Here is a 9,877-nt window from a genome sequence, read left to right on the forward strand (position 1 = left end):
CTGGGCTGGAGAGATGGCTCAGTGGTTAAGAGGTCCTGAGTTCAATTCCCAGAAACCACACGGTGGCCCGCACCCTCTTCTGGTGTGTCTGAAGACAGCAACAATGTATTCAAATACATAAAAATAAATAAATCTTTTTAAAACTTGCTTTAAAGATACAAGCTACATAAGACGACTCAGTCCATAAGAAGTCTTTGAAGACCTGAATTTGAATCTCCAACACCAGGATTAAAATCTGGAAGTGGCCACCTGCTTCTGACCCTGTACCTTGGGGAACAAAGACAGAAGCATCATCCTGGCTGCCAGCCTAGCTCCAGGCATAGGCACAGGCATGTGAACACACACACACACACACACACACACACACACATACACTCACACACTCACACACACATACATACACACTCACACACTCACACAGAGACAGAGAGACACACATGCACTCTCTCTCTCTCTCTCACACACACACACACACACATGTACATACACCACTAACATACCAATACATATAAACACACACCAAAAAAGTAAGAATAAGGAAATGGCCAGTTGAACAGCAATAATGATGTTTATTGCACTGTGCCCTCAGTGCAGTGGGGAATGGACCCAGGTCTCTTTGCCCTGGGGATGTGGATCTTCTTCACCTCCACCTCTATTCCACCTTGGGCACAAGCCACTGTTACTGATAGACAGACGTTCTAGTTTCTTTCTCAACATACATTTCTAATTAACACCCCCAATCAGCTCATCCTTTCTCCGTATTTGAATAGACTACTTTTAGAGACTTTCTAGACTCACGGTAAAGTTGGGCAGCAAATGTTACCATGTTCCATGCTCCAGTGCACCGTATCAACCTCACCCACCAATGTGATACATTTCTTTTTCAATCCCTGAGCCCACATTGGCCCAGCCTCGTTGCTTGACACCCACAGTTTACATGGACTTGAAGCTGTGCATTCTGTGGTTTTGGATGGGGCATAAGGATCTAAAGTCACCTTTATGGTATCATACAGAGGAGCTTCACTGCCCTCTGAGCATGTCTCTGTGCTCAGAATATTTTTTTTATTAGCGTTTGCATTGCGGAACGTAGCCATTGTGGATAGTATAAGCTCAACCTTCCTTGGCATGCCTCTCCTCATGGCTGTAGTCCACACATCTCTCTCCGTCTGTGATTCCAGCCACATCAGCAAGCAGGACGTCTTTGAGATGTGTCACTGTTGTTTCTTCTGTGTTGGCTTTGATCCTTAGATTCCACCCTTGTGCTTGGCCAGGGGTAGGCATTCCATAAGCAAGGCTGTTGTGTGCTTCCCTCCACAAGTCCCATTCCCGTGATGTGAGCAGGATTATGCAATATGATAGGCCGGGTGCACATGATGGGTCTTTGGTTCATAAAACTGGAAAACAACAAACAAACAAACAAACAAACAAAAACAACCCCGTTGACGGCGATCAGTACGGTTCTCCAGGCAATCGTTCAACAGCTGACCATCAATGACATCACGATGAAAAAAATGGTTGACCCTGTACTCTCTTGGGACACACACATACACACACACACACACACACACACACACACACACACACACACAAAACAGATAATGGTAGAGAAGATTTGATGAGGTTTGCTTTCCCCATCACATACATATTACACACGACATATACACAAAAGAATAAAAATTTAAAATTCTTTAAGTGAACAGATCACCATAACACAGTGAAAAGTACTGAGATTGGGTATGTGTGACAGATGCCGCACCTGAGGTCGGTAGAGATGGGTGAGTGGGTGGGGAGTATTCGAGCAAGAAAGTGTGGTGTTGGCAAAATGAAAGTATGAAGCAGATCTAGAGAGTTCTGAGTGCCACCGTTCATTTTCTGATGATAAAATAAGAGGCCCAGCATCAAAACTTGCCTGTTTCTAGAAGAAAAAAGAAAAGAAAAAAATACAATCTTCTTAACAGGGTCTTCCTCTTGAGAGAGCTAGACCGAGGATAATTGTCATATGGAACTTCTCTGTGCTGCTGTGTGCACAGCAGAGTGGCCACTCCAGGAGTCGAGCTGGGTCTCTCTAGAGTCCTCTTTGGAACTGGCACAGGCTTTCTTTGAAGCTTCATCTTTTGGGAGTTTACCGCATGAAAGTAATAATTCACATTCCTAGTCTTCCTAATATCTTCTTTCTCTGTCTCCCTTTCCTCTTCTTTTTCATCTTCTTCTGATACTCTGGATATTAGAAGTGAGTGTGTGTGTGTGTGTGTGTGTGTGTGTGTGTGTGTGTGTGTGTGTGTGTGTTGGATGGGGGTAGTGTGACCAATATATTTCATCCTCCAATATGGCTTCCTTTCTGTAACCCAGAGGCTGGGTGTTGGTTGCCATGTTGGAGCTAGGACGCTGCTGCTGCGTCTCTGCAACATACGGCCTCATCCCAGAGTGTACAAACAGTGTTTGTGTCTGATTGGATAAGAGGGTGGAGGACCAGTGTTGTGGTTCTGGGCACCTTTCATTTCCCGTCTCTGTTTCCCCTTTGCGTCATCAGCTGGAGAGTGTTTGAGACTTCGGGAGCTCGCCTTTGTTCACCTGGGAAAGTCCCTGCAGCGAGAGCTAAGGTCCCACAGAGGAAGGGGCCGGAGCCCTGACCTCTGTCACCCGAATTGTTTGGGCCACGAAGCCCCCATAGGAGTTAGGAGGGTGATCAATTGGCAACCTGAGGAGTAAAGGCCCCTCTCTCCCTTCTCCTCTCTGCTCATTGTGCTCCGAAGGGCAGCGGGGTCAGCGGCAGCAAACTGAAGGGCCAGCTAGCTGTGCCGTGAAAGGGGCTCGTTTTGTGTTTCGGTAATGAGCACTCTTTCTCCCCTCGGATGCACTCAGATTTCACAAGTTACAGGGAACCTGTCAACTGCTGTTTCCATTGTGTGGGGCTCACAGGGAACTTGGATATAGGGCAAGCTTGTTTCAGAGAAAAGCGGGGGAAGAAAAGTCCTGAATAGCAGCGACGTGCTGTCATATGCAGATCACAGCTCTAGTTACCATGGGACACCTCTGCCAGCCGAGAGGGCAAGATGCCGAACGTCCCTTATTGACGTGATTGCCTCCTTGGAGATGGGGCTGCCACCACTGAAAGGGCTTGCCACAGCCTCCGTGGAGCCTGGCCTGCCGGCATCCTGAATCCTAGCAGCCTCTGCCTCCCACTGGCTGTTTCCTAGGAAGCCCCTCACCCAGGCAGAGGAAATGGGCCAAGCTTGCCCTGGAATAGGGAGGGGCAGGTAGAAAGGGCCTGTGCTCACAGGTCTGCTGGGGACGGTGGCTAGGAACCAGGGTCCTGGTGTTACAGTCAAGGCTTTGTTTGTCCTGCCCTCTGAGAACACTTGGCAATAACATTCCTTTCCTGACAGGTTCGTTTTGTAGCCCACAGGCATTGTTTTCTTATCCTTGTTTACCTAAAGTGGCCCAGAGCAATGGGACCGGCTGTGGCAATGAGAGAGGAGAGCCTGCCCTAGTGGCTGTTAGGTCATCACACCCAGGTCCCTCTCTGCCCTATAGTTCCTTGTCCTGATGTTTTCCATAGGTGGGAACATCAGGTTTCCAGAATGTCCTGCTTGGAGCAGAGCACGGACACCGGGTATGCAGGGGGGAGCTTGGGTGAGCAGAGGGCCCAGAATGAAGACTCCGAAGGATCTTTTGACATATGGCAGGTGGGTCTCAATATGGTTGAGGGACAGTACTCTTGTCACCTTGTATAAGGAAGGTCAGTGGCACCAAGGACTGGAAGGACCTAGAAGTCACGAGTGACCTAAAAAGCAACAAGGTGGGGGGCCATGGAAAATATGTCGCCAATAAGTGCTCACTGCATACTGCATTTAACGGAACACAGTATGGTCAGGCTGTCGTCGGAGAGTCTAAGTCTAGAGGCTGTGGGTGAGCCAGGATGTGGAGTCAGAGCTCTCAGCAGCCTGTGGTCACCCCATACCCTCATCAGAACTCGTCCCTGATTTTACGTCCTCCTTCACTGGAGGTTAGTCAGATAAATACTTAAGTCCACAATCTTTGCCTCAAGGAAGCTTCAAGTCTAGTCGGAGAATGGCATTTGCATAATTGAAGACTGTGGTCGATACCCTAAAAAGTGGGGTCCCCGCAGGCGTGCAGAATCCTTGGCTCAAAGTCTAGAGAGCCACATATGAACATGCAATCACACTAGTTCATGCTTGCACTCGCTTCCCCATCACCGACGTCCTTGGTATTGCCTTTGAACAGTCAGCCCGTCAACCCATGAGCAGGCTTTGGAAAGCCTGAGTTTCTCCACAGAGATAGAATCCAATGACCTTTCCAAGAAGCATCTGGAAAATTGTCAAAGGTCAGGGACAGGGACTGTCAAGGAACGATGAATCTTCTGGTTGGCAGGAACACAGGAGGTGACCGTGAGAGCTAAAGTTGGACCACTGGGATAAGAACAGTGCATACTGTGGCACTGGGCCCTCCTCACAGAACACAGATCTAGCTTGGGTATTCATTTCTCTGTCACTTGTGTACCAAACTACCACAAACTTAGTGGGTTTTGATGGTGCCAATTAAATTCTCTTACAATTTGGAGGTCAGGAGTCCAAATTGGATCTCACTGAGCTAAAAAATCAGGGATGCCAGGGTCTTACTTCCTTTTGGCAATTCCAAAGGAGATTGGTTTCTTGCCTTTTCCAGCTTCTTGGGGCTTCCCACATTCTTTTGACTCAGAGCCCCCTTCCTCTGTCTTCAGAGTCACCAGCATTGTAGCTCTCTGATCATTTGTTCTTCAAGCACATCTCCTTCTGGCTGCAATTTCTCTTCTCCCTCCCTTTTCCATTTAAAAAACCCTTTTGATTATATTGGGACCAATATGGGGTACTGTGCCTACTTCAGGATCAATCAGTCAGAAACTTTAAATCTACCTGTAAGGGGACATACACACAGGTTCCGTGCACTAGCATTGCTATCTCCACAGGATTATTACTCCGTATGTTTGGCTAGAAGACTGGTCAACTCCTGGTTCTCTGGTTAGCATTGACTGGTTGCGTTTTGAGACTCCACTTCCCAGCTTCTCACCTAATCAGGCTAATCAGGCATATTGAAAGCAGCCAAATAAGAGTGCACATCCCCCTGACATGAAGAATGGGCCTCTGAAACAGACACGGGAAGTAAACGTGGATCTGGTTTCATTGTCTATCGGAATTAGCATAAGAGCACAATCCTGGTGATTGACAAATATGTCCTTCTGGGAAGATTGTTGGCCCACATGTTTCATGGGCTCCCAGGGCTCTGCCATTTCATATTCCATTCAAGAATTTCTCCTCAAGTCCTCAGTGTCTCTGGCTTAGGAGCAGGGATGTCTGGCCAACTCTTGGAGATGCTATCTCTAATCCAAATACACCAGTGGGTGTTGCTAAGTATCACTCGGTCCCTGGAGCTTCCGCAGCCTACAGTGGGTTTTAAGTTTCTCATCTCTGCAGTAGTCCATCCCTGTGTCATGAGCCCTGCCCAGTGAGTCCCAGACCTCAAATCTCAAAGCTGGAAGATGCCAGCAGCTGTCCTGTTTTCGGCATTGTCGGAAGCCGTAAGCTGCTCATTAGGAAGCCAACCACATCGCATACCTGAAGTAAGATGTTGGCATTGGGTACTTGCCCCAAGTTGTCCTTGTTTCCTGCCTCCTGAGTTTGATCTCTTGATCTTTGGCCCTTCTGGGTCCCAACTCCTTATTTCCTAGCGTCTTTGCCTGGAGTACTTCACTCCATTCAGAACCTACCCATCACTGTTCTCCCACAGACGGCCTCCAAGTGAGCTTCCACAGTCCCTCTCACCTCACTCTGCACCACCCACTCCTCCAGGACCTTCAGCCTTTCCTGACAGGCCCACCCTCTATGCTTGCATTGTACCTCCTGGCTTCCGTGAATGAATTTACAGTTTGAGGCTTCAGTGCTTTTTATTTTTTGCTTTTGTTTCAAAACAGGGTCTTACCTAGTCCAGGCTGGCCTTGAATTGATATATAGTTGAAGTTAACCTTGCAATCCTGATCTTTCTGACTCTGCCCCACCCCCCACCCCCAAGCATTGGATTACAGGCCCGTGCCACCATTCTTACCATGATGACTTCTATCTTGATGACATTTCCCCCCTATGGCCTTGACTACTCAGCTTCCATCGCCTCTGACGTAGCAACAACAGCAGGAACAACATAGCTCTTTGATGGGTCAGGCCCTGTGCACACAATCACTCAGCCTATGCAGAACTCCATGGACTCATCTTAAAGGTAAGGACACAGAAGCAAAGAGATTCACTTAGTCCAATTTGGGTCATACATGGACTCAAGCCCAGTCTGCGCCACTGTGACAATCTGGATCCTCTCCATGCTTGTCCTTTGGTTCTGTACTATTCACAGTCAGTTCTTACCATCCAGGGTGACTGGGGGCATACCCCAGTACACCTCTCCTTGTTCCAAATCTGTCTCCTGCCCCACACAAGTCATCTTATGCATGGGAGGCCTGAGGTTACAGTGATCCTAAGCCTGTGAGCTAGGCCTGCTTCTTCTCTGCCTTCACCTCCCTCTCCCCCTCCCTCTCCCCTCCCCCCTTACCTTCCCCCTCACCTCCCCCCTCTCTGTGTACTCAGGCACATGTTGTAAAGCAGCGATCCCAAGTTGGTGTCCTTGTTCACCATTTTTCATCTGCCTGGATTGCTCTATGCTCCTCACTCACCAGATCCATGGGCACATGTTTGCCATCACTCAAAACACCTGCCTTTGATAATATCCGTACTTAAATACTCTCTACACTACTGTTATGATTAATCATGAATGCCATCTTACCGGGATTCAGAATCACCTATAAAGCAAACACCCTGAGCATGTCTGTGAAAGCATTTCCATAGAGATATAACTGAGGTGGGAAAGACCACGGCCAGTGTAGCCATAACCCTCCCAAGGGTTGGGGTGTTCCATTGCATAGGAAGGAGGAAGTTATGGAGGACCAGCATTCATCTCTCTGTTTTTCCACCTGGACCCAATGTAGCCAGCTGTCTCATGCTCTGGCCAGTGTGCCTTCCCTGATATGATGGCTTGAATAAGAGTGCTTCCCACCCCTCTACCCTCACAAGTTCATATATTTGAATGCTTAGTCATCAGAGAGTGACACTACTTGGGAAGGATTAGGAGGTGGGGCCATATTGGAGTGGGTGTGGCCTAGTTGGAGGAAGTGTGTGATTAGGGGTGGGCTTTGAGGTTTCAAAAGTCCAAGCCAGGTCCAGTGCTTTCTCTTCCTGCAGCCTGTGGATCTAGATGTAGAACTCTCAGTTCCTTCTCCAGCCCTGTGTGCCTGCATGCTGGCATACTCCCTGCCGTGCTCCCTATCACGATGTTAATGGACTGAAGCTCTGAAACTGTAAGTTGGTAACAAAGCTGCTGGCTTACACAGCCCTCTCAGTCCTCAAACCTTCTCCAGACTGTCTTCTACATGTCACTGTTCCTGCTTTCTGATCACACAGGGCTTCACTCTAGCCCCTGAAACAACACTCAGATCTCCTACTGGTCCTACTCAAGAGCCAGTGGACAAAACTAATGGAACCAGTAGCAGTCCTGGGCTCGAGTCCCTCGGTCACCACTACTCAAAGGGTGGATTGTTTCTGTGCTTGTGGTGGCAGCATAGCAGCACCTGCTACAGGTCCAAGAGCAGTGGTTCTCAACCTCCCTATGACCCTTTAGTGCAGTTCCTTATGTTGTGGTGACCCCAACCATCCAATTATTTTTTCTTTCTACTTTATAACTGTAACTTTGCTACTGTTATGAATCTTAATGTAAATATCTGATACACAACTCCCCAAGAGGCTCGTGACCCACAGATTAAAAATCATAGTGGACCAAGAGCTCGTGGGCCAAGGAAGCCAGGGTTTGTCTCAGGTGTATGTGGGTGGAGTGGAGGCTGCTGGGAAAATGGGCCAAAGGGGAAGAGATACAGGGAGAAAGTGAAGATTGCTTAACCAAATCTACTCTGACATTCAAAACAAACAAACAAAGGAGGGGGTGCAATGTCTTTGGTCTTCTGGATGCTTTAATAAGTTCACTGACACCCTCAGCTTCCAAGAAGATTCTTAAGAATGGCTATTTCTCTAAAAGGGGGCCAAGGTTAGCAGTGGGTTAACTGATGCACTGTACCTTAATCTATAATGTGCCAAGCTCTTTAGAGGCCTCTCTCTATTGGGAGCTGCCCAGCCTCAGAATCTATCAAAGTGCTGAGTCAGCAATCCCAGAGGGACCCTTTTTTTTTTTTTTTTTAATTCCCAATTTAATAGGAAGAAAAAAAAACAAGTGAGGTCTCTGCAAGAAACAGAATTTTTTTTCCAAGTGGTTTAACCCTAGGTGGCAGGAGATGGTAAAGGGACAGTTTACAGATGGTTGGGAGATGCCAGGAATGCTGAGCCCCTTCCCCCACTGGTAACAGTGGGAAGCTACTGTCATCCTGGAGCCCAGAGGAGCCAAGGGAAAAAATGATGTGGCTGTCCTGGTGAGAGCTGGGACCCTAGAAGATGTCACCTGGGAGAGCTACAGAATGGAGGGACATGGCCTCTATCAGGGACAAAGCGTGGTTGCAAAGGCAGCAATGGGGAAGAGATGTTCTCCTAACCTCTGACTTCCTCCCCCTGCCTCACACTGGCCAAGCCCAAACAGAACCCAGGGAACCATGGATGCTGGTGGCTAGGTTCCTAGCTGACATCCCCAGGGAACACAGAAGCAGCCCAGCCAAGATGGAAGAACGGTCAGTGAGAGAGAGAGAGAGAGAGAGAGAGAGAGAGAGAGAGAGAGAGGCATCTGTCCCTGCCCACCACCCACATGCCCATATTTCAGTAAACCACAAGACTCTGAAGACGGAAAGTCATACCCAACACAGGAAGGCTGAGGACATGTGAGAGAGAAGCCCTCACTCAATAGGCAAGTCTCCTAGCATCCTCTTCTCAGTGGTACTTGGCGATGAACAACAAGCTCTTTCTCTTCGTTGCTGGACTTGGGCAGTGGGCATGACTGGGCCTGAGAGGAGGGTCCATGTTTCTAGGGAAGGATTCAGGCGTTGGTGCTTCAGAGCTTTGAGGGCAAGAGACTTCTTAGCAGTTAGACCAGCTGCAGTCTTCCTCTCTACACGGTTGTGCTGACAATGAGTTCTGGCTTAGCCCTTGATTTGGGCAAGGGCAAGACTGAGTTCAGCAAAGGGTCAGAAGTGAGCCGGGCTGGGTGTGCCTCCCCTTGTCCCAGAGCTGTATTCCCAGCTAAACTCTCTGCCGCTGGGGGATCTGCAAGAGAAAACATTTCAACATCAAGAGAAACAGTTAATTGTCTTGTATTTAAAAACAAAATACTGGGTAAAGAAGGAAGAAGAGTGATTCTTCTTGTGGTTTGCTGAGATTCCCTGGAAAGCAAGCTTAGGAGGCCAGGGTCTTGTCAGAACCTGAGAGACCAATGCTCATTCTGGAGCTTGTATAAACAGAAACACTTAACAAGCTGACAGGAGTTATGGGAGGGAAGCAGGATTTTCAGTTTGGTTCCAAGTCTTTTCTAGCCTTGACCTTTGGCTTAGAAGCAGAGCCGAGCTGATCTCTGCATTTACTGTAACCCACAAGGAGACACAGTGGGCGAGGAGAGATGATGGATACAGACCATGTACCTGTGGCCTCCTCTTCGGGGAACAGCAGCAAAGCGCCTGGGCCCTCCTTGTCCTGTGATTTTTCTCTTTGATACCCACCATTCTGAAGATGAAGGCCCAGCCTTGAAAAGGTGCAGTGACAATTTTGACAATTCGGGTTTCTTAAACAACAACAACAACACAGAACTATTATTGCAATGTGCTTTTGTTTTTTAATCCCAGGTGTAGGGATGT

At 48.2% G+C, this 9,877-nt stretch overlaps 1 long non-coding RNA gene across 1 annotated transcript; it reads right to left on the reverse strand.

Moving 5' to 3' along the window:
* Positions 1–549: 549 nt before the first annotated feature.
* Positions 550–9,543, reverse strand: LOC120103560 (uncharacterized). The gene is made up of 3 exons (XR_005506083.2): positions 8,888–9,543; positions 6,100–6,260; positions 550–1,394 (listed from the first exon to the last, which is right to left on the reverse strand). It is a non-coding gene; the product is annotated as an uncharacterized LOC120103560 (long non-coding RNA).
* Between the last annotated feature and the right edge of the window lie 334 nt (positions 9,544–9,877).

The sequence above is a fragment of the Rattus norvegicus genome, chromosome 6 (genome assembly GCF_036323735.1).
Source record: "Rattus norvegicus strain BN/NHsdMcwi chromosome 6, GRCr8, whole genome shotgun sequence".
Lineage (NCBI taxonomy): Eukaryota > Metazoa > Chordata > Mammalia > Rodentia > Muridae > Rattus > Rattus norvegicus.